This window comes from Schistocerca americana, chromosome 7 (assembly GCF_021461395.2).
Source record: "Schistocerca americana isolate TAMUIC-IGC-003095 chromosome 7, iqSchAmer2.1, whole genome shotgun sequence".
Taxonomy (NCBI): Eukaryota; Metazoa; Arthropoda; class Insecta; order Orthoptera; family Acrididae; genus Schistocerca; species Schistocerca americana.
The window spans coordinates 67,352,675-67,377,740 of record NC_060125.1 but is presented as its reverse complement, the minus strand read 5'-3'; positions in this window follow the sequence as shown (position 1 = coordinate 67,377,740).

Here is a 25,066-nt window from a genome sequence, read left to right as displayed (position 1 = left end):
TTGATACTTTAAACTTTGCCATGACTTCTTGGTCAAAACAAAATATTCTGCATTTTATAGAGGCAGTGCGCAGGCATCCCTGTATATGGGATGTGAAACTAGGAGACTATAAGAACATCCAGAAAAGGTACGACGAGTGGGAGGAAATTGCTAAGGCATTTAACGTGTCAAGGAAGGGATGTGAGGACAAGCGGCATAACTTAAAAAGCCAATATACTCGCGATTTAGCGAAAAGGAAGAGCACCAAAGGAACTGGAAGTGCTACAAGCTATGTGTACGACTCTACATGGTATGCTTTTGAAAGTATGCAGTTCATAAGAGACAATTACAAACCACTATCTCATAGGAGCACACATGAAGTAGTACCAGTAAGTAAATTTGTTATATTATTTTATCAATCATATATTTGGCAACATTTTTTCGTGCTAATGCTTTACATAATGTGAATATTTACAATTTCACTGAAAAACATGATTCTCCATACTGCTATGGTTTGAAGTCCTGAATACTGCAGAAGAATAGATCATATTACTTTATGTCATCATTTAACAATGGTGTGGAACTTATTTTCCATACTGCCATGGGATGGAGCCCTGAATACTGCAGAAGTAATCAGCTTATTCTCTTCTGTTGTCATTCAGCAATGAAGTTCTTCGGCCAGTTCTGGGCAGTGGCTCCAGCACAGTAGGGGTGTCCCTCCAGGACCCAGGTATTACGTTGCCATCATCTCTCTCTCTGCTGGACAATAACTTTGAGATTTTCTGTTTTGAAGAAAATTATGTAAATAAACACAGGCTAGCGTCACCACTGTAGCCTTTTCCGGACTGAGAAGCATTTGCTTTCAACACTCTGTAAACAGCACTTACAATCCTAAACATATTTTCTATTACTCTTCTTGCTCTACATGCTCTATAGTTAAAAATACGTTGCCAACTATTTTTTTCATGCAGACCTGGAAATGGTTTCACAATATTTTCCTCTAGGCCAAAGGCTTCGTCAGCGACGAAAATATATGGAACAGTCTTGCTCCTACTAGGAAGAGGAGTTGATGGTGGTATATTTGGAGTTTTTGTTTCTAACATTTTGTAAAATGTGGTGTCTTTAAGGACACCACCATCTGAAATGCTCCCCTGTGTGCCAACATCAGCGTAAATTATTCTATAATTAGCATCAGCAATTGCCAGCAAAACAATGCTGAAGCGCTCTTTATAATTAAAATAAACTGTTCCACTGTTGGGTGGTGCCACAATGTCAATGTGCCTCCCATCTATAGCTCCCAAACGCCTGGGGAAATTCCATTTTTCTTCATATTCTTTGTCAATTTTCAGCCATTCCTCTTCAGTAGCAGGAAGCTGGAAAGAAAAATGTTACTTTTTTAATTTAATTTACGCATGGACACTCAAAAAAACTCTCAAGTCATTAAGATACTTTGATTACAATGTATGTATAACATATAGCTCACTTTGCCGCAGAAATGTGTTATGTATTTTAAAGGTCATGGAAGCCTCAGCCACAGAAGGAGATGGTGAAGGAGAAGGAGAAGGAAGCATTAGTTTCCCTTTCGATGTAACAGAAATGGAGGAGGTGACATTTTCTACGCCCCCACAACACATTGTGGAAGTGGAAACCACTCCAATCATCTCTGTGCCTCCACGTGAAAGTGGATCTGCAACCGTGTCACCCTGTACCACTCCAAGTCAGAGTGGAACTGGTAGATCAAGTGCACTGAAGAGAGCCAGGAGAGACCTGGATGAAGACCGAGAAGGTCTTTTACAGACCTTAAGAAAAGTTGGCGACAATTTATCAGGCAGAAAAAGGGACCAGTTTACCCACTTGGGTGACTTGGTCGCCAATAAGCTCAGATTTCTTTATGAAAATGGTCATACTAGAATTATGGCAAAACTTGAGAACGGAAATACAGATGAAACTTCCTGGCAGATTAAAACTGTGTGCCGGACCGAGACTCGAACTCGGGACCTTTGCCTTTCGTGGGCAAGTGCTCTACTAACTGAGCTACCCAAGCACGACTCACGCGCCGTCCTTACAGCCGTACTTCTGCCAGTACCTCGTCTCCTACCTTCCAAACAGGAGAGCTTCTGTAAAGTTTGGAAGGTAGGAGACGAGGTACTGGCAGAAGTAAAGCTGTAAGGACGGGGCGTGAGTCGTGCTTGGGTAGCTCAGTTGGTAGAGCACTTGCCCGCGAAAGGCAAAGGTCCCGAGTTCGAGTCTCGGTCCGGCACACAGTTTTAATCTGCCAGGAAGTTTCATATCAGCGCACACTCCGTTGCAGAGTGAAAATCTCATTCTGGAATATACAGATGTTTGCAGGAGGCGAACGATGAACTAATAGATGCAAATGCAACATAATTTATGGATTCTTTAAAAACATGTGTAAATGTTGAAATATGCATGTCGTGTGCTGTCAAGTACTACTTAATAAAACTAAATACAAAGTAATGTTGTTGGATATCTTTACTGTGCAGAAACTGTCCTCAGAAATTGAGATATTGTATTACTGAGTGAAGCATGTCAGTCGTTCCAAAGGACTAAAAGCTAGCCCATTTCAGCAAAATTTGAGAAATTTATGGTGCAAAATGTATATGGCGATAAAATTTTAGTTCCTATTCCAGCAGCCTCACGTGCTTATGTTGGCAACGTCAACGACCAAGTAGAAAATTTGTGCTGCGGTTCCTGGTTGACAGTTACTTGTATGTACCCTCGCCCGCTCCTTAAAAGTAAATGCCCTCGTAAAACGAAGATTTCATGACAAAACATTTGCATTGTCGCGCGATTGCTAATGCCAACGTCTCACACACGATTGTCGGGATTAGCATCCGTTGTCAACATTATCACGCGAAGCCGCCGGAATAATAGCAAAAAATTGATATACGTGCCAGATGCATGAAAATATTGTATAATGTATTACATACTCTGATATATATATAAAACTTTTACCTTCACTTCTCGGGATAAAACTTGCACAATGGCCTCGCAAACACGAAGAATGATGATAATCTACGCAGATACATTAACGTCGGAAAGGAATCCCCAGTGGCCAAAAAACGGAGTGTTACTGCCAACTGATCCTCTGGTGGAATCGCTTCCCGAAACTTTGTGTTTGTTTTGGTCACAAGAGGAGCCACAAGAGATAACAAACCGCGGAGATCCTCCACACTCATCCTAACATAATTTCTAAAATATGCGCCATCCTCTAGCTCCGTGAATAGCGCGTTTGTGAAGAAACTCTCTCTGCCACCATCTACGCTTCCTCCGCCTTTTCTTCCTACCATCTTTCAAAAGAGCAAGTGTACCAGCACATAAAAATGTGAAATCTTCCACATCGTCGTCGGAAGCCATCGCACAGTGATACAAATCAACCAGTGTAAACGCACGCTCATACATGTATGAGGTTGATACTTGTCAACTCATACAAGTCGCAATACATGTCGCAAAGTCGCATATACATGTATCTCATACATGAGCCGATACAAATCGCAGTGTAAACGCACCTTTGACACCACGGTAGAGGTTGCGATAATCGATAGCGGTCCAGCACTTGCAACCTCTCTGGACTCGCTGGCGCTTGCAGCGCCTCCGTATGGCACGGACAGAGACTGGCAGATCGCACCGGCCGAGTGACCTACAGGTCTTGAGCCAAGTCAGATTAGAATAGCTTTCAGCTCGCTAGGTTCGCAGCCTCTAGTTCGCGCATGTATTACGTCCGTAATACCAGAATAGTGTTATCTTGCTTGTTGTATAATCCAGTTAATGTTTGTTAATGAGTCATTTGTATTCAAGAAAGATAGTTATTAGTTCCCGTTATCAGTTTCAATCGAACAGGGAGTGGGTAGCGGAACTGCATGGACTGTCGCGTGACTGCAGTTTTTCTTCCTCGTGTGGAATTTCCTATGCAGATGTCATAGCTCAAAATTACCCGCCAGGGAAGCCGAGAGCGCTAACGCGCTGATTCCTAGACTTGGGTAGGCGCGCCGGCCCTGGATCGAATCCGCCCGGCGGATTAACGACGGCGGCCGGTGTGCCGGCCGGCCTGGATGTGGTTTTTAGGCGGTTTCGCACATCCTACTAGGTGAATACCGGTCTGGTCCTCACGTCCCGCCTCAGTTACACGACTCGCAGACATCTGAAACACATTCACACTATTTCACGATTTACACTAGACACGGACAGCTGGGGTACGCTACTTCCGTCCCAGAGGGTATGGGTGGCGGCAGGAATGTCATCCGGCCACCCCTTAACTTAACCGTGCCAAATCTGTACATAAACCTGCCGACCCTGCGCCCAATGCGGGATAAAGGCAGTAGCGAAAAAAAGCAAAGAGTAGCATAGTTCAGAACATTACGGATTCCAGCATCAGGGAACAAATTTTGAAATTGTCAAATCCCACTCTGGAACAAGTGATAGACATTCTTGAAAGAGAGCACACAGTAGATTTTGCGGCAAAATCCTTTGAATCGCCGCCCGGAGTCTGTGGCATTAGTTTGCCGCCTGCTCGCCGTGTACCCAGACACGTGGCAAAGTTTCTGCGCATGCTGCCGGCGTAAACAACTTTCATCCGCTGTGCGGTCATGTCGTAACTGCCACCGCAAGCATTCGCGTCAATCCTGTCCCTCCAGGAACGCTACCTGCTATTTTTGTAATCAAAAAGGACACGTCCTGTCTGTATGTTTGAAACGCGAACGTTCAAATCAAACATCCGTTTCCCGGAACAGTAACTCCCGGAACGGTTCTCAAAACCAAATTTAAAGAGCCTATACCTATGGACGTTAATGTCGTTTCTGCTCCACAAGTGAGCTTTGCCGTACAGGATTGTGATTCGCCCGGATTCGACTCCAGACTTTTGTCAGTGGTGCACGCAACGCACGCCGCGCTCGCGACGCCAGCCTCCGTCGCGACGTGCTCGTTTTGCCCGTCAGGATGCTCAAGTGCATGCAGCCACGACATGTGCCATTTTTCTAACGACGTCAGAACAAACTTTTTGTGGATTTGATTATTACACTGACGCCCAATTACTTTCCAGTTAGATACTGGTGCTGCCGTTTCTCTTCTTACACTACTGGCCATTAAAATTGCTACATCAATAAGAAATGCAGATGATAAACGAGTATTCATTGGACAAATATATTATACTAGAACTGACATGTGACTACATTTTGACGCAGTTTGGGTGCATAGATCCTGAGAAATCAATACCCAGAACAACCACCTCTGGCCGTAATAACGGCCTTGGTACGCCCGGGCATTCAGTCAAACAGAGCTTGGATGGCGTGTACAGTTACAGCTGCCCATCCAGCTTCAACACGATACCACAGTTCATCAAAAGTAGTGACTGGCGTACTGTGACGAGCCAGTTGCTCGGCCACCATTGACCAGACTTCAGTTGGTGAGAGATCTGGAGAATGTGCTGGCCAGGGCAGCTGTCGAACATTTTCTGTATCCAGAAAGGCCCGTACAGGACCTGCAACATGCGGTCGTGCATTATCCTGCTGAAATGTAGGGTTTCGCAGGGGTCGAATGAAGGGTAGAGCCACGGGTGGTAACACATCTGAAATGCAACGTCCACTGTTCAAAGTGCCGTTAGTGCGAACATGAGGTGACCGAGACGTGTAACCAATGGCGCCCCATACCATCACGCCGGGTGATACGCCTGTATGGCGATGACAAATACACGCTTCCAATGTGCGTTCACCGCGATGTCGCCAAAGACGGCATGACCATCATGATGCTGTAAACACAACCTGGATTCATCCGAAAAAGTGACGTTTTGCCATTCGTGCAACCAGGTTCGTCGTTGAGTACACCATCGCAAGCACTCCTGTCTGTGATGCAGCGTCAAGGGCAACCGCAGGCATGGTCTCCGAGGTGATAGTCCATGCTGCTGCAAACGTCGTCGAACTGTTCGTGCAGATGGTTGTTGTCTTCCCCATTGTTGACTCAGGGATCGAGACGTGATTGCACGATCCGTTACAGCCATGGGGATAAGATGCCTGTCATCTCGACTACTAGTGATACGAGGCCGTTGGGATCCAGCACGGCATACCGTATTACCCTCCTGAACCCACCGATTGTGGCCGAGCGGTTCTAGGCGCTACAGTCTGGAACCGCGCGACCGCTACGGTTGCAGGCTCGTATCCTGCCTCGGGCATGGATGTGTGTGATGTCCTTAGGTTAGTTAGGTTTAAGTAGTTTTAAGTTCTAGGGGACTGATGACCTCAGATGTTAAGTCCCATAGTGCTCAGAGCCATTTTGAACCAACCCACCGATTCCATATTATTCTAACAGTCATTGGATCTTGACCAACGCGAGCAGCAATGTCGCGATACGATAAACTGCAATCGCGATAGGCTACAATCCGACCTTTATCAAAGTCGGAAGCGTAATGGTACGCATTTCTCCTCCTTACTATTGCTTAACTATTTAAATGACGTTGTCGTGTCTGGAGTGACACCGACGGACCAGTTACAAAACTTGCGTCATCTCTTTCAAGTGCTTCGGGACAATGGACAAGTGCACCTTCTTCGCGAGTGAACTGACTTACCTTGGCCATGTAATCAATCATCAGGGCATACACCCATAGCCGATTTGCCAGCTCCAACGACGGTAAAGAAACTGCAAGCGATATTAGGCAAGATCAATTACTACCATCGCTTTATACTCCATGCCCCTTCTCTTGCGGCTCCTCTTCATCGTCTTCGGCGGAAAAACGTCCCGTTTGTTTGGTCACCGGAATGTGACCAAAGCAGCGTTGTTATCTAGTACTTGTTTAACACCCTTTGATCCTCAGAAACCATTAGTTCTTATGGTCGATGTTTCTCATTTTGGGATCCGGACGGTTGTTGTTGTTGTTGTGCTCCTGAGTCCAGAGACTGTTATGATGCAGCTCTCCATGCTACTCTATCCTGTGCAAGCTTCTTCACCTCCCAGTACTTACTGCACCCTACATCCTTCTGAATCTGCTTCATGTATTTGTCTCTTGGTTTCCCTCTACGATTTTTACCCTCCTCCGTGACCTCCAGTACTAAATCGGTGATTCCTTGATGTCTCAGAACATGTCATACCAACCAATTCCTTCTTATAGTCAAGGTGCGCCACAAATTTCTCTTCTCCATTATTCAATGCCTCTTCATTAGTTATGTGATCTATGCATCTACTCTTCAGCACTCTTCTGCAGCACCACATTTCGAAAGCTTCTATTCTCTTCTTGTCCAAACTATTTATCGTCCATGTTTCACTTCCATACATAGCTACACTCCATACAAATACTTTAAGAAAGGACTTCCTGACACTTAAATCTATACTCCATGTTAACAAATTTCTCTTCTTCAGAAATACTTTCCCTCCCATTGCCAGTCTACATTCTGTATCCACTCTACTTTGACCATCATCAGTTATTTTGAGCCTCATATAGCAAAACTCATATACTACTTTAAGCGTCTCATTTCCTAATCTAATACCCTCAGCATCATCCGATTTAATTCGACTATATTCCATTATCCTCATTTCGCTTTTGTAGATGTTCATATTATATCCTCCTTTCAAGACACTGTCCATTCCGTTCAGCTGCTCTTCCAGGTCTTTTGCTGTCTCTGACAGAATTAAAATGTCATCGGCGTACCTCAAAGTTTTTATTTCTTTTCCATGGAATTTAATTCCTACTCAGAATTTCTCTTTTGTTTCCTTTACTGATTGCTCAATATACTGATTGATAACATCGGGGAGAGGCTACAACACTGTCTCACTCCCTTCCCAACCACTGCTTCCGTTTCGTGCCCCTCGACTCTTATAACTGCCATCTGGTTTTTGTACAGATTGTAAATAGCCTTTCGCTCCCTGTAATTTACTCCTGCCTCCTTCAGAATTTGAAAGAGAGTGTTCCAGTCGATGTTGTCAAAAGTTTTCTCTAAGTCTACAAATGCTAGAAACGTAGGTTTGTCTTTTCTTGATTTATTTTCTAAGATAAGTCGTAGGGTCAGCATTGCCTCATGTGTTCCAACATTTCTACAGAATCCAAACTGCCGGCTGATGTGGCCGTGCGGTTGCAGGCGCTTCAGTCTGGAACCGCATGACCGCTGCGGTCGCAGTTTCGAATCCTGCCTCGGGCATGGATTTGTGTGATGTCCTTAGGTTAGTTAGGTTTAAGTTGTTCTAAGTTCTAGGGGACTGATGACCACAGATGTTAGGTCGCATAGTGCTCAGAGCCATTTGAACCATTTTTGAAAAATCCAAACTGATCTTCCCCGTGGTCGGCATCTACCTGTTTTTCCATTCGTCTGTGAAGAATTCGCGTTAGTATTTTGCAGCTGTGGCTGATTAAACTGATAGATGCTCTGTCAAACACCTCACGCAGTGTCGTATCTCCCATTTCATCTTCATCTACATCCTCTTCTATTTCCATAATATTGTCCTCAAGTACATCACCCTAGTACAGACCCTCTATATACTCCTTCCACCGTTCTACTTTCTCTTCTTTGCTTAGAACGGGGTTTCCATCTGAGCTCTTGTTATTCATACAAGTGGTTCTCTTTTCTCGAAAAGACTCTTTAATTTTCCTGTAGGCAGTATCTATCTTACCCATAGTGAGATATTCCTCTACATCCTTACATTTGTCCCCTAGACATCCTGCTTAGCCATTTTGCACTTCCTGTCGATCTTTTTTTTGAGACGTTTGTATTCCTTTTTGCCTGTTTCATTTACTGCATTTTTATATTTTCTCCTTTCATCAATTATATTCAATATATCTTCTGTTACCCAAGGATTTCTACTAGGCCTCGTCTTTTTACCTACTTGATCCTCTGCTGCCTTCACTATTTCATTCCTCAAAGCTACTCATTCTTCTTCTATTGTTTTTCTTTCCCCCATTCCAGACAATCGTTCCCTATGGTTCTCCCTGAAACTCTGTACAACCTCTGGTTCCGTCAGTTTATCCCGATCTCATCTCCTTAAATTCCCACCTTTTTGCAGTTTCTTCAGTTTTAATCTACAGTTCATAACCAATAGGTTGTGGTCATAGTCCACATTTGCCTCTGGAAGTGTCTTACAATTTAAAACCTGGTTCCTAAATCTCTGTCTTACCATTAAATAATCTATCTGAAACCCTCGAGTATCTCCAGGCCTCTTCCATGTCTACAACCTTCTTTTATGATTCTTGAACCAAGTGTTAGCTATGATTAAGTTATGCTCTGTGCAAAATTCTACCAAGCGGCTTCCTCTTTCATTTCTTACACCCATTCCATATTCACCTACTACGTTTCCTTCTCTTCCTTTTCCTACTATCGAATTCCAGTCACGCATGGCTATTAAATTTTCTTCTGAATAATTTCCTTTATCTCAATATACATTTCATCAATTTTTTTGTCATCTGCGGAGCTAGTTGGCAAGTAAACTTGTATTACTGTGGTAGGCGTGGACTTTGTGTCTATCTTGGCCACAATAATGCATTCACTATGCTGCTTGTAGTAGCTTACCCGCACTCCTATTTTTGATTCATTATTATACCTACTTCTGCATTACCACTATTTGATTTTGTATTTATAACCCTGTAATCACCTGACCAAAAGTCTTGTTCCTCCTGCCACCGAACTTCACTAATTCCCACTATATCTAACTTTAACCTATCCATTTCCCTTTTTAAAGTCTCTAACCTACCTGCCCGATTAAGGGATCTGTCATTCCACGCTCCGATCCGTAGAACGCCAGTTTTCTTTCTCCTGATAACGATGTCCTCCTGAGTAGTCCCCGCCCGGAGATCCGAATGGGCGACTATTTTACCTCCGGAATATTTTACGCAAGAGGACGCCATCATCATTTAACCATACAGTAAAGCTGCATGCCCTCGGGAAAAATTACGGCTGTAGTTTCCCCCTGCTTTCAGCCGTTTGCAGTACCAGCACAGCAAGGCCGTTTTGGTTAGTGTTACAATGCCTGATCAGTCCAATCATCCAGACTGTTACCCCTGCAACTACTGCTGCCCCTCTTCAGGAACCACACGTTTGTCTGGCCTCTCAACAGATACCCCTCCGTTGTGGTTGCACCTACGGTACCGCTATCTGTATTGCTGAGGCACGCAAGCCTACCCACCAACGGCAAGGTCCATAGTTCACGGGGGAAGGTGGGGGGGGGGGGGGGATGTTATTGCCCATATAACCGGTTCTCACGATCGTCCAATTGCTTTTGCATCTAAATTGCTCTCATCTGCTCAGAAAAATGATTCGCAGATCGAGGAGGAAGCTTTGGCTGTCATTTTTGGTGTGACAAAATTACATGATTTCTTGTATGGTCGCAAGTTTATTCTCATCACCGACCATAAACCATTGACTTCGTTGTTTCACCCATCGAAGCCCATACCTATACGTACGGCGCCAAAATTGATTTGTTGGTCTTCGTTTCTTTCGCAGTACCGCTACGACATACTCTATCGGTCTACTGCTCAGCACGGTAACGCTGACGCGTTACCTCGTCTTCCCATTTCTACATTTCTGAAGACACGACTTTTGATGAATCTGAACAGACTTGTATGTTTATTGATTTACAAAACGATGATGTGGTCGAAGGTTTTCCGCTCGACTATCGTCGCGTAGCGACCACTACTGCTGCCGATTCTTCTCTTAGACTTGTTTTGCAATACATCGCTATGCAATGGTCTTCTTCTAGTTCACTGATTTCATATCCTGTTGCTCGCCGTTTCTGTGCACACCGACAGTGGTTCTTTGCGCAACGTGATGTTCTTTGGCTCCGCACGGTGAATGATCAGTCCTGTGTTGTCGTTCCACGTTCTTTGCAATCCGCTGTGTTGCTCTTGCTACATCGAGGTCATTGGGGCCTTGTACGTACGAAACAGTTGGCTCGCCGTCATTGTACCTGATATTAACAAGCTTTGTTTTTCTTGCACGGCGTGTACTGCCAATCAATCTGCACCGGCGCAGACATTTTTCTCTTGGTCCCGTGCCACCACACCTTGGCAACGCTAGCATTTGGGTTCTGCTTGTCCATTTTGGAACGCACGATGGTTGTCATAGATTCGTATAGCAATTTTCCCTTCGTTGTGCAGATGCCATCAACGACTTAGTCAGCTGCGATTCGTGCCTTACTTCAATTTGCATTGAAAGTTTGCCTCAAGTTATCGTTACCGACAGTGGGCCCCAGTTTGTCTCTTCCGAGTTCGAGGATTTTTGCAACCCGCAAGGTGTCCAGTATATCACTTCTGCTCCTTCTCGCCTCAGTCGAACGGCGCTGCTGAACCTTTAGTTCGCACATTCAAGACGCAAATGTTGCGATAGTCGCATTCTCGGGAAGCCACACTACTGCTGTTTTTGGCCTCTTACCAGTCACAGCCACGCTCCGGCTCTACACGGTCGTCCGCATCGGACATAGATGCATTTGCTACATCCACCGAACCGAGTGTCTGCGCCACGGCCGATTCCCAAGTTTTTGCCCGGCGACATTGTATCTTTTCGCAAATATCCCCGCACTCGCCGCTAGTTACAAGGCTGGGTTCTTCGCCGTCTTGGCAACTCCTTGTACGTCGCTTCTGGCCCATCTAGAGAAGTGCGCCGGCATCAGAATCAGATGCGCCTCGTACGCCGAGGGGAGTCTGCCACTCGTCATATGATTTCAGGCACGCTGCCGCGAGTCGACGCGCCTGCGCAGTTCCCCAGTGCCACGCCGGAGCCGCCCGTAATTGAGTCGTCGCTACGGCGGCCGGGTGATTCCTTGCGACCATCGCGGATTACGGTAGGTGTGCATCCAGATAGTGACGCCATGGTGGCCTTCACCTACACTGTTACGACCTGGCCCCATGGATTGTTGTCAATATTTGCCCGTCGGGTGCCCCGGCCCGATGGAGGCAGACCCTGCAGACCCTCCTATCGTAGCAGACACGCACACACCCCATGCTGACGTGCATCCTGGAGGCGGTTTCCAGGCGTTTCCGTGCTTTCCTCGATCCGAATGGCGCGGTGCGGGTGGCCGAGCCTCGCCTGAAGTTCGAATCCCCACTCCCTCATCCACGTCAGCATGGGGTCCTCCCCCCGGCAGACGTAAGCCCTACTCCACGTCTGTTCGTAAAATTGTGGGGGAGGAATGTGGTGTCAACGTTAGACAACACGCTAGAGGTTGCGATAATCGATAGCGGTCCAGCACTTGCAACCACTGTGGACCCGCTGACGCTTGCAGCGCTGCCGTATGGGACGGACACAGACTTGCAGATCGCCCTGGCCGAGTCAGCTACATGTCGTGAGCGAAGTCAGATTAGACTAGCCTTCAGCTCGCTATGTTCGCGGCCTCTACTTCACGCATTTATTATGCACATAATACCAGAATAGAGTTAACTTGCGCTGGCCGAAGTGGCCGTGCGGTTAAAGGCGCTGCAGTCTGGAACCGCAAGACCGCTACGGTCGCAAGTTCGAATCCTGCCTCGGGCATGGATGTTTGTGATGTCTTTAGGTTAGTTAGGTTTAACTAGTTCTCAGCAGTTGAGTCCCATAGTGCTCAGAGCCATTTGAACCATTTTTAGAGTTAACTTGCTTGTTGTATAATTCAATTAATGTTTGTTAATGAGCCATTTGTATTCTAGAAAGATAGTTGTTATTAGTTATGTCCCTGGGGTGCAGTAGCAGGACAAAGTTAAGTAAGTTATTTATTAAAGTATTCCAGTACTAATTATTATAGAATTTTCCAGATTCCTACAACCACCGCACTCATGCTAGCCTCTATCATCCCACTGCAAATCCCAGGGGTACTGATCGAAAAGCATCCTGCATTTCTGTGAGGTCGTGACATGCTGCCATCGACCTTCACATCAGCATGTCTATATCCTCACTAATAATCTAGTTGTTTTTCTTACCACACTGGAAAACCATGTGTAGAGCGTACGAAACTGGTATAACATCAGCTTTCTCATGAGTTATTACGCAAGAAGTGTGCTTCATTGCCTCAATTTTCGATGGAGCATAGCAAATCAGTAACCGTTCCTTATTTTAGGCATTGCTTAAAACAATAATTTGGATACGAAGTATTGCTGTCAATCTCAGGAGTAATCTTTCAACAGCTCCAGCTCGTGGGAATCTTCCTAGTTAATAGAGTTAATAGTTTTTAGTAGACGGAGTCCCATAATTATCAAAACAATATGTGTGTCACCTCCTTTTGCAGCATTTAGTCTAGGAGGGATGCATTAGAAGCAGTTAGCCATTTCGTACAAAGCGTCAAAGTATTGCCATCAATGAGCTAACAATCTGGAGAACTTGCTACAGAAGTAGCAGCAAGTTCGTTTAGAAGAAATGCTTTGTTTCCGTTGCCATATTACTGAATTCAATAATTACACAGTTCACATTTAAGAACGTCCAAGAAATACATCTTTTATTGAAATACGCGACTGGCCATTAAAATTACTACACCAAGAAGAAATGCAGATCATAATGGATATTCGTTGGACAAATATATTATACTAGAACTGACATGTGACTACATTTTCACGTAATTTGGGTGCATAGATCCTGAGAAATCAATACCCAGAACAACCACCTCTGGCCGTAATAACGGCCTTGGTACGCCCGGGCATTGAGTCAAACAGAGCTTGGATGGCGTGTACACGTACAGCTGCCCATCCAGTTTCAACACGTTACCACAGTTCATCAAAAGTAGTGACTGGCGTATTGTGACGAGCCAGTTGCTCGGCCACCATTGACCAGACTTCAGTTGGTGAGAGATCTGGAGAATGTGCTGGCCAGGGCAGCAGTCGAACATTTTCTGTATCCAGAAAGGCCCGTACAGGACCTGCAACATGCGGTCGTGCATTATCCTGCTGAAATGTAGGGTTTCGCAGGGGTCGAATGAAGGGTAGAGCCACGGGTGGTAACACATCTGAAATGTAACGTCCACTGTTCAAAGCGCCGTCAATGCGAACAAGAGGTGACCGAGACGTGTAACCAATGGCACCCCATACCGTCTCGCCGGGTGATACGCCTGTATGGCGATGACAAATACACGCTTCCAATGTGCGTTCACCGCGATGTCGCCAAAGACGGCATGACCATCATGATGCTGTAAACAGAACCTGGATTCATCCGAAAAGATGACGTTTTGCCATTCGTGCACCCAGGTTCGTCGTGGAGTACACCATCGCAGGCGCTCCTGTCTGTGACGCAGCATCAAGAGTAACCGCAGCCATGGTCTCCCAGCTGATAGCCCATGGTGCTGCAAACATCGTCGAACTGTTCGTGCAGATTGTTGCTGTCTTGCAAACGTCCCAATCTGCTGACTCAGGGGTCGAGACGTGGTTGCACGATCCGTTACAGCCATGGGGATAAGATGCCTGTCATCTCGACTGCTGGTGTACGAGGCCGTTGTCATCCAGCACGGCGTTCCGTATTACCCTCCTGAACCCACCGATTCCATATTCTGCTAACAGTCATTGGACTTCGACCAACGCGAGCAGCAATGTCGCGATACGATAAACCGCAATCGCGATAGGCTACAATCCGACCTTTACCAAAGTCTGAAAGGTAACGGTACGCATTTCTCCTCCTTACACGAGGTATCACAACAACGTTTCACCAGGCAGCGCCGGTCAGCTGCTGTTTGTGTATGAGAAATCGGTTGGATGCGTTCCTCATGTCAGCACGTTGTATATGCCGCCACCGGCGCCAACCTTGTGTGAATGCTCTGAAAAGCTAATCATTTGCATATCTTCTTCCTGTCGCTTAAATTTTGCGTCTGTAGCACGTCATCTTCGTGGTGTAGCAATTTTAATGGCCAGTAGTGTATAAAACGGGTCTGCAACATGAAATTTGTTTCAGATTTTTTAAGTGGCTTTTGTAGTGTTTGCAACGCTGATTTCGGGAGAAATAGTTAAAAAATTCCATCACGATTAGTTATTTCACAAACTGCTTGTCTAGTTTCAGCTTTTTTCACTGTAGTGAGTTTGAATTTTGGTATTTAGGATCTTCATAAACTTTTATTTAGCCGTTTTTATACTACATAGACGTAAAAAAGTGTAATTAGGAGAAACCAGCGGTAGTTTGACGTGAGTGGCTGCCTGTCGTGCTGCCCCTTCCTCCGCCATCACCAAGCAGAGAGCTTCTGCTGTTGTCCTTCAGTTCACAGTACCTCTTCCCTCTGTGCTGTTCACGTGTTGTTGTTACTAGTTTTCTTGTGAAGTTGTTTTATGGACAATGGCTTCCAAAGGATGTATAAGCTCCCCAGATTGCTTCTGCTACATTTGTGGTAAATATACCGTTAAAAAGCAACAAAGAAACCTTTCCGATTTTGTTGAAAAAGTATATTTCGCCTATTGTGGTATAAAGTTAGGCGATCAAGATAAGCGTTGTATCCCACACAAAGTTTGTTCAGTGTGTGTTGAAGAACTGAGGCAATGATTTCAAAGTAAAAAGCAGTCCTAACGTTATGGAATACCAATGGTTTGGAGGGAGCCCAAAAATCATAGTGATGACTGCTATTTTTGTTCTTGCAACGTACGAGGTTTCAATTTCAAAAACAAAAAGGATATTTCGTACCCTAACATTAAATCAGCCATTCGCCCTGTTCCTCATGAACCTGAAGTACCAATACCCTCTCTTCCAGATTCTTTGAATGATGTGGATGATCACGAGTCATTGGCTCAGCATGGTGATAGTGAAGAAGACAGAGATTGCTATGATCCCGGCACAACCGATTCCATTCCATTCTCACAATCTGAACGATTTAGTTAGAGACCTAGGCTTTTCTAAAGAATCGGCAGAGATTTTAGGATCTAGACTGAAAGATAAACATATGTTGGCTCCGGGTACATCATTTTCTTCGTATCTATCAAGGGAAAACGTGTTTGTATCTTTCTTCTCTCAAGAAGGTGACGTGCTTTGCAGTGATGTTCCTGGACTTATGGCACGTTTCAAAATAGAATATGCTCCTGATGAGTGGAGGCTTTTTATTGATTCTTCAAAAAGAAGCCTTAAATCAGTACTTCTACGCAATGGCAATAAGTATGCTTCTATACTAGTTGGACACTCGGTTCACTGAAAGGAATGTTGCGAAAACATTGAGCTGGTTTTAAGCAAACACTGCTATTCAGACCACAAATGGACACTTTGTGGCGTTTTAAAAATGATTTCAATGCTGCTTGGTCAACAAAGTGGATATAAAAAGTTCCCTTGCTTTCTCTGTGAATGGGACAGTGGAGACAGAAAGCAACACTACATAAAAGAAGCTTGGCCCTTGAGAAAAACCTTACAGGTAGGGCTTAAAAATGTTGAGAGGAAAAGTCTTTTGGTCCCAAAAAGGTGTTACTTCCACCACTTCACATTAAGTTGAGGCTGAAGAAACAATTTAAGGCATTGCCAAAAGAAGGGGTGTGTTTCAGATATCTTCGTGGGCAGTTTTCTGGTTTATCCGAGGCACAGCTAAAAGAAGGAATCTTTGTCGGACCAGACGTTAGAAAACTAATGACAGATCCCAACTTTGTGTACAAAATGGAAACAAAAGAAAAGGCAGCATGGTCGTCTTTTAAATTAGATGTTACCGGTTTCCTAGGAAACAAAAGAGATCCAAACTACAAGACAATCGTCGCAGACATGCTAGACACCTTCAAGAAGTTGGGCTGTAACACGAGCCTTAACGTTCATTTTCTCATCTCACATCTTGACTACTTCCCTGCAAACCTTGGTGATGTAAGTGATGAGCAGGGTGCAAGATTCCCACCAAAACATCAAAGAAATGGAAAGAAGATATCAAGGAAGATGGAACGTCAACATGATAACGGAATACTGCTGGATGATAAAAAGAGATGATCCTCAACAAGTCCACAGCCGACAAAGCAATAAAAGGAGCTTCGACACAAAGCGAAAGCGTTATTATTATAAGGACTTAGAGCTTAAAGAGAAATGCAAGTGTACTGGAACTATAGTTTAGAACATGGTTTATAAATAAAATAAAATTTTATAACTTTGGAAAAAATGTGATAAATTTCTTAAATTTTATTATACCGAAAAGTAGTCCCTTTTTGTGAGAAAACCTGACGTGATAGAAAAAATGAATTGCATTTTTGAAATCAGCGCTGAAAAGTACATAAGTCAGGTATGAAATTTCAGACAACTTTCAAAAAATATTTTTTTTTTTTTGCAGACCTGTGTAAGAAATTTCAGACAACTTTCAAAAAATATTTTTTTTTTTTTTTGCAGACCTGTGTAACTAATAAGCGACCATTTATCTTTATTGAGTCATAAAGTTTTTCCCAATTGTAATGCTTTTCTTCATTCTAGTCATGGTTGTTGTCTGTTTACGAATCGTGCCATAAAAGCGAGTAAGTAATTTGTTTCCGTAGCAGTGGCCACTCTGGCACCGATAGTGAGAGCATTGTGGACATTTACTCTTTTATCAGCTTTCTTACCACTGACAGTGTTGACTGTAACATCTTCAACTAACAGTTGCAGTGACTCACACGTCTGAGTTCTATAAACACCTGTTGGTCAGCCGGCCGGTGTGGCCGTGCGGTTCTAGGCGCTTCAGTCTGGAGCCACGTGACCGCTACGGTCGCAGGTTCGAATTCTGCCTCGGGCATGGATGTGTGTGATGTCCTTAGGTTAGTTAGGTTTAAGTAGTTCTAAGTTCTAGGGGACTGATGACCACAGATGTTAGGTCGCATAGTGCTCAGAGCCATTTGAACCATTTTGAACGTGTTGGTCAAAGTGTGAGTGCAGTAGGCGAGTGCCAGCGACGTACCTGACGGAAACTGTACGTCAGAGTACCTGTATGTCACCTCGTGTAACAGTCACCGTGATAGAGAATGAGTGACTAATTGCGTCGTCGGCACCTCTGTCTGAACTGATGAAGGGGGAGGGGCAGTTACTAGGTAGCAACCTCTGGGTACAACCGAGTGCCTCGCCACATACGCAGATGCAGGTGTCCGCTTCAGAGACCCAGGCATGCTACACCTCTCTATACACAAAATCAACTACTTGTGCTGCAACGAACATTTATTAAAGTTGTACTTTAACTGAGACTGTTTTTTGGTATAGATAGGCATCGGTGTAACACATTTGTCAGTAGCTGTTTCAGAAAACAGCTCTGAGTATTCCTGTACCTACAGAAAATTCTTGTGCTCGTAATCTACCAGCACGAAGTAGGGCTTCTGTATGCTGGTATGGTGCGCTTTTGGTGAGGTAGACTTCTCCCAACACTGATTCAGATTTTTCCTACAGCTGCCTTTTGCACAGAGTACGAAGTCGATTCATCATGATGCAAACAACTGGTAGCTGTCCTGAGGTATGACATAAAATGATTATGAAAAATAAGGCTAAAAAAGACAAAATGTAACGAACGAGACAACACTTACATCTACTGCTATGTCAGTAAAACGAGACGGAATTCCTAACGAGGCGGTCAGACAAAAGAAGGCATGGAAGCTATTCAGAGGTTTGGAGGTGTTCTTTCTGCGTAACACATACGTACGTGACACACTCTAGAACGATTTAATGCTGTAAACACATGACTCAGCTGAGGCCATTCAAGACGAGAGAAATGATGGCTCGTATGGGGAAACATAGTCGTTTCCTCCTCCTCCTCCTTGTATGACCACGACATAATTGCACTTGCCCTCTGTGGCCGCTATTAGAAGCAAGCGGAGACATTACAGTGATGACGAAAGAAAGAGCACACCACTGTGAATGACTTCAAGGCAGTTGTGGTTATGCTATTATGTTGTTCAGAGCATCCTCATGAAACATCATGACAAAACTCAAGATAATCCGACCGAAGTGCTCTCACTTTCAGGTGGAGTAATGTTGTGGCCCTCAAACGTAACCCCTCTTCAAGTATTGTGATGTTGATGGTGTTGTGTGTGTGTGTGTCCTTAGCACAATGGCTCCCTGACGCATCACCTGAGGAAATGGAGCTGGAAAGAAGTCAGTGTGCACAAAAAATGCTTTCAGACTTCTTTTACACTATTTCCAACCTCTGAGCAACACTTTATCTGACAGCACTACGTAGTTCAAGGAGGAAGAATGTGTTTCTCATACAGTATACAAACTGAATGCGAGTGACAATAAACGTGTTGGTATAGGCACGTCAGTAGATCTGGAGATCGGTGTTGCAGTAATTTCTGAGAATCGACGATTTACCGACATCATAGTGGCGTTATCAGAAACGATGCTATTAATTATGCTAGAATTCAACACAAGTACCTGGACTGTTGAGTGCACAAATTCTGCCAGTGTTAAGACACTAATGAATTTCAGACACTGACTGCGAGCGGGCATTGATGTAAATCAGTGGCGTATGTTGAAAATTTGTGCCAGACGAAGATGCGAACCCAAGTCCTCTGCTTACTAGCCAGTTGCTCTCACTTCGATACAGTTCCACACTGTCGCCTGATAAACATAGTAAGAGCCTACGGAATATCAGACCAGCTGTGTGGCTGGATTAGAGAGTTTTTAGCAAACAGAACACAGCATGTTGTTCTCAATGGAGAGACGTCTACAGACGTTAAAGTAACCTCTGGCGTGCCACAGGGGAGTGTTATGGGACCATTGCTTTTCACAATATACACTCCTGGAAATTGAAATAAGAACACCGTGAATTCATTGTCCCAGGAAGGGGAAACTTTATTGCCACATTCCTGGGGTCAGATACATCACATGATCACACTGACAGAACCACAGGCACATAGACACAGGCAACAGAGCATGCACAATGTCGGCACTAGTACAGTGTATATCCACCTTTCGCAGCAATGCAGGCTGCTATTCTCCCATGGAGACGATCGTAGAGATGCTGGATGTAGTCCTGTGGAACGGCTTGCCATGCCATTTCCACCTGGCGCCTCAGTTGGACCAGCGTTCGTGCTGGACGTGCAGACCGCGTGAGACGACGCTTCATCCAGTCCCAAACATGCTCAATGGGGGACAGATCCGGAGATCTTGCTGGCCGGGGTAGTTGACTTACACCTTCTAGAGCACGTTGGGTGGCACGGGATACATGCGGACGTGCATTGTCCTGTTGGAACAGAAAGTTCCATTGCCGGTCTAGGAATGGTAGAACGATGGGTTCGATGACGGTTTGGATGTACCGTGCACTATTCAGTGTCCCCTCGACGATCACCAGTGGTGTACGGCCAGTGTAGGAGATCGCTCCCCACACCATGATGCCGGGTGTTGGCCCTGCGTGCCTCGGTCGTATGCAGTCCTGATTGTGGCGCTCACCTGCACGGCGCCAAACACGCATACGACCATCATTGGCACCAAGGCAGAAGCGACTCTCATCGCTGAAGACGACACGTCTCCATTCGTCCCTCCATTCACGCCTGTCGCGACACCACTGGAGGCGGGCTGCACGATGTTGGGGCGTGAGCGGAAGACGGCCTAACGGTGTGCGGGACCGTAGCCCAGCTTCATGGAGACGGTTGCGAATGGTCCTCGCCGATACCCCAGGAGCAACAGTGTCCCTAATTTGCTGGGAAGTGGCGGTGCGGTCCCCTAGGGCACTGCGTAGGATCCTACGGTCATGGCGTGCATCCGTGCGTCGCTGCGGTCCGGTCCCAGGTCGACGGGCACGTGCACCTTCCGCCGACCACTGGCGACAACATCGATGTACTGTGGAGACCTCACGCCCCACGTGTTGAGCAATTCGGCGGTACGTCCACCCGGCCTCCCGCATGCCCACTATACGCCCTCGCTCAAAGTCCGTCAACTGCACATACGGTTCACGTCCACGCTGTCGCGGCATGCTACCAGTGTTAAAGACTGCGATGGAGCTCCGTATGCCACGGCAAACTGGCTGACACTGACGGCGGCGGTGCACAAATGCTGCGCAGCTAGCGCCATTCGACGGCCAACACCGCGGTTGCTGGTGTGTCCGCTGTGCCGTGCGTGTGATCATTGCTTGTACAGCCCTCTCGCAGTGTCCGGAGCAAGTATGGTGGGTCTGACACACCGGTGTCAATGTGTTCTTTTTTCCATTTCCAGGAGTGTATATAAATGACCTAGTAGATAGTGTCGGATGTTCCATGCGGCTTTTCGCGGATTATGCTGTAGTATACAGAGAAGTTGCAGCATTAGAAAATTGCAGCGAAATCCAGGAAGATCTGCAGCGGATAGGCACTTTGTGCAGGGAGTGGCAACTGACCCTTATCATAGACAAATGTGATTTATTGCGAATACATAGAAAGAAGGATGCTTTATTGTATGATTATATGGTAGCGGAACACTGGTAGCAGTTACTTCTGTAAAATATCTGAGAGTATGCGTGCGGAACGATTTGAAGTGGAATGTTCATATAAAATTAATTGTTGGTAAGGCGGGTACCAGGTTGAGATTCACTGGGAGAGTCCTTAGAAAAAGTAGTCCATCAACAAAGGAGGTGGCTTACAAAACACTCGTTCGACCTATAGTTGAGTATTGCTCATCAGTGTGGGATCCGTACCAGGTCGGGTTGACGGAGGAGATAGAGAAGATCCAAAGAAGAGCGGCGCGTTTCGTCACAGGGTTATTTGGTAACCGTGATAGCGTTACGGAGATGTTTAACAAACTCAAGTGGCAGACTCTGCAAGAGAGGCGCTCTGCATCGCGGTGTAGCTTGCTGTTCAGGTTTCGAGAGGGTGCGTTTCTGGATGAGGTATCGAATATATTGCTTCCCCCTACTTATACCTCCCGAGGAGATTACGAATGTAAAATTAGAGAGATTCGAGGGCGCACGGAGGCTTTCCGGCAGTCGTTCTTCCCGCGAACCATACGCGACTGGAACAGAAAAGGGAGGTAATGACAGTGGCACGTAAAGTGCCCTCCGCCACACACCGTTGGGTGGCTTGCGGAGTATAAATGTAGATGTAGATGTAGATGTAGATCTGGGTTCGAATCCCAATCCGGCACAAATTTTCAATTTTCTTCATTGATTTACATCAACGGCCACTCGCAGTCAATATCAGCAGTTCATTTGTCTTTATTCATAGGGGCTGCTGCATCAAAAATGGTGTCTATTCTTTCGGACATGTCTGAAAGAACAGACATCACTTGTATATACTAACAGTGTTACTGGACTGCTATACAATGGGTGTTGGGGACTACCCAGGAACAATGGAAATATAAAAAATCGAGAATATCATGTGGTGGACTCACTTTTAGAAATATATATTCACAAACTTGATAAATGCTAGTTTGTGAATGTAGATTTCTGAAAGTGAGTCCACCGCATGATATTATCGATTTTTTATATTTCCACTGTTCCAGGATAGCCTGACACCCACTGTATGGCAGCCCAGTATCACTGTTAGTATATGGATATGATGTCTGTTCTTTCGGACATGTATATCGTTACTTTTAATTAAGTTTACGCCCGTCTCTACTGGATGACAGGACATAGTACGAACTAAATTTGTGTTTTGGTTGATTATCGACATGCAACGTTTGGTATCGATCTGACTGTCTGACATCTTGAGTATTGGGTGTATGAGAGCTGGAACATTACTGAACCTGTACGTTTCCTTTGCATGGTGCTCAGCTCAGCTAAAATGGTATCACACGATTCTTGCTTGCCACAGGCCGGACACTGATCATAAAAGGAAAGCGCAAGGATGGTCGCAAAGGTAGACATTGTGTTATTTAGCTCGTGAGAGAACAAGACTCGTGTTTGGGAATGCAATGTCTGCCGCTTTGTAAAGAGGCTGTGCGCTAACGATCCATAGCCAGGCCACGGAGTTTGTTGACCCGAGCACCGCAGAAAATTGCGGGGAAAAAGGTGACTGGACAGTGGTAACAAGAGGGGCTTCAGTGAGGGATCAGACGCCGTTTTCCGAGAAAAAAAAGCGCAACTGCTTCTGTTGCTGCTTCGGCTGCCGCTCCTGCACTGACTAGTGCAGAAAATTTTCTCCAGAGTGGGAAATCGTTCCCAAATTTTAATACTTTAGCCTCTTGGCAGAACAAGAGACAGGTCAGCTTTCTCGGAGGAGAAAGGGCAAGTTTTGTTACAAGGTTTCCCACTGGGAGAACAGCTAACAGACTTTGTGACTGGATGACTGGAAGGCCAGTGTCGGCAGTGTCTGAGGGCAGAACTGGGAACAGAGAGGATTTTTCAGACTCTTCGCTTTGAGCTTTCGGGCGAGACGACTAAGTTCCACTTAGCTCTTAGACTTTGGACGAAGCTGTATCTGGATGTTGAGGAGAGGCACAATCAGAGCTGCTGTGTTCATATTGGGCCCACGTTCATCACCTGAAACAGACGCTAGTGGCAAGGTGGCACGTAGAGTCCACGTAGCAGTGGAAATACGATAATATCTCGCTGCCAAGGCGAAAGGGAGATGGGAGTATATGCAAGCGTGTTTCTACAACTTCAAGGGGTATTATTTCATAATTACATTGATTAATTGGTGGTTCACTAATGATTCCGCCACTATGGGCTCTTGCATGTGATATCCGTTACCAGACGGCAGATCAAAGCAGTCATTATGTCACTTCCTGGCAGATTAAAACTGTGTGCCGGACCGAGACTCGAACTCGGGACCTTTGCCTTTCGCGGACAAGCGCTCTACCGACTGAGCTACGCAAGCACGACTCACGCATACTCCGCTGTAGAGTGAAAATTTCATTCTAGAAACATCCCCCAGGCTGTGGCTAAGCCATGTCTCCGCAATGTCCTTTCTTCCAGGAGTGCTAGTTCTGCAGGGTTCGCAGGAGAGCTTCTGTGAAGTTTGGAAGGTAGGGGACGAGGTACTGGCGGAATTAAAGCTCGACTTTTATTTATAAGTGCTACAGTCTTGATCTTCTAATTTATCCGTTGCGCAATTGCACCTAGATAGGGTCCAATCGAAGCAGAGAGACACCTGCTAACAGGCCACGAGGAGGGTGGAGCCTTACAGCGAAGTGATACTACAATGACGTGGTGTGTAGTTACACATCATTACGGCACAGCCCTAGCATAGTGTCACACACAGAATCCGTGGATGGGTCACACGCGCAACAGTATATCAAAGTAGCAAATTAGGAAGTATTCGACAGAACATACAATGTATGAAACATACATAAAGTGCAATACGGCAAATATCAAAAACAACAGAACCTATATTGTAAGCGACCGCTTCTGTTTTGCTCCTTCCTGCTGATGGATAAGCCTGCGAGCCGAACGTATAAGTGAAAAATTTTGCACAACGGATTTTATAACGCTAATTTGTCGCCCTGATACTTATACGCTCTCCAGAAAGGTAAGCTTATCCTTTGCTCTATATGTGACGTTAACTAGTCGTAGGCAAATCTGGTTAGTTTCTAACTATATCCTCAGTATATGCTAGAATGTTCAGACGTGCTGACCTACAAACACTGCCGCCACCAGGTGGCTGCAAACATGAAATACACAAATAAGGAGATAATAAAATGACAAAGGAAAGTTCTAGCTATGAAATGATACACTCAATAGTGTTAAATTCTTTACTCTTCTGCAATTTACTCTATACAAGATTACACAGTACGAGCAACATTTTAGTTCTGCCTATTCACATTTGGTAATCGCTCTGTCTGGCACTGTCCTGTGATATATAATCTACATCTACATCTACATTGATACTCCGCAAGCCACCCAACGGTGTGTGGCGGAATACTGACATCAGCTAGGGCAATTGCAATTATATTTAGAACTACACTCGCGACTAGCAACGTGAAGCCTCAGCATAGAACGAAAAAGACACGTGATCAGCCATTTACTTTACTTCCCTAACCGCCGTTGCAAATGTACGATCACTACTGTGACCTGACGCCTATCGCTGCAAAGGTTTTCGCCTCAGCGAGATAACATAAATTCTGCCTCACCAAAAGCTTCCGTAGGCACCTCCATGGTTGCCCTGGAACACCAAACGATCCTCAGGCTCTCGCCACAAGTACTCTGTCCTAGTAACGAGGTCGCACACCTCGCCAGGACCAACCTCTCTCCTCGAAGCCCCAGGAACAAGTGCTTCACATTTGCTACGCTTTTTCGTAGCTCCTGTTCTTTTCTCTTCCCCCCTTTCAATGTGCGTGGCCAGTCATGTTGCTGGATGTCGTTCGTTTCCGAGCGCCGACCAATATCAGTTTTGCAACCGACC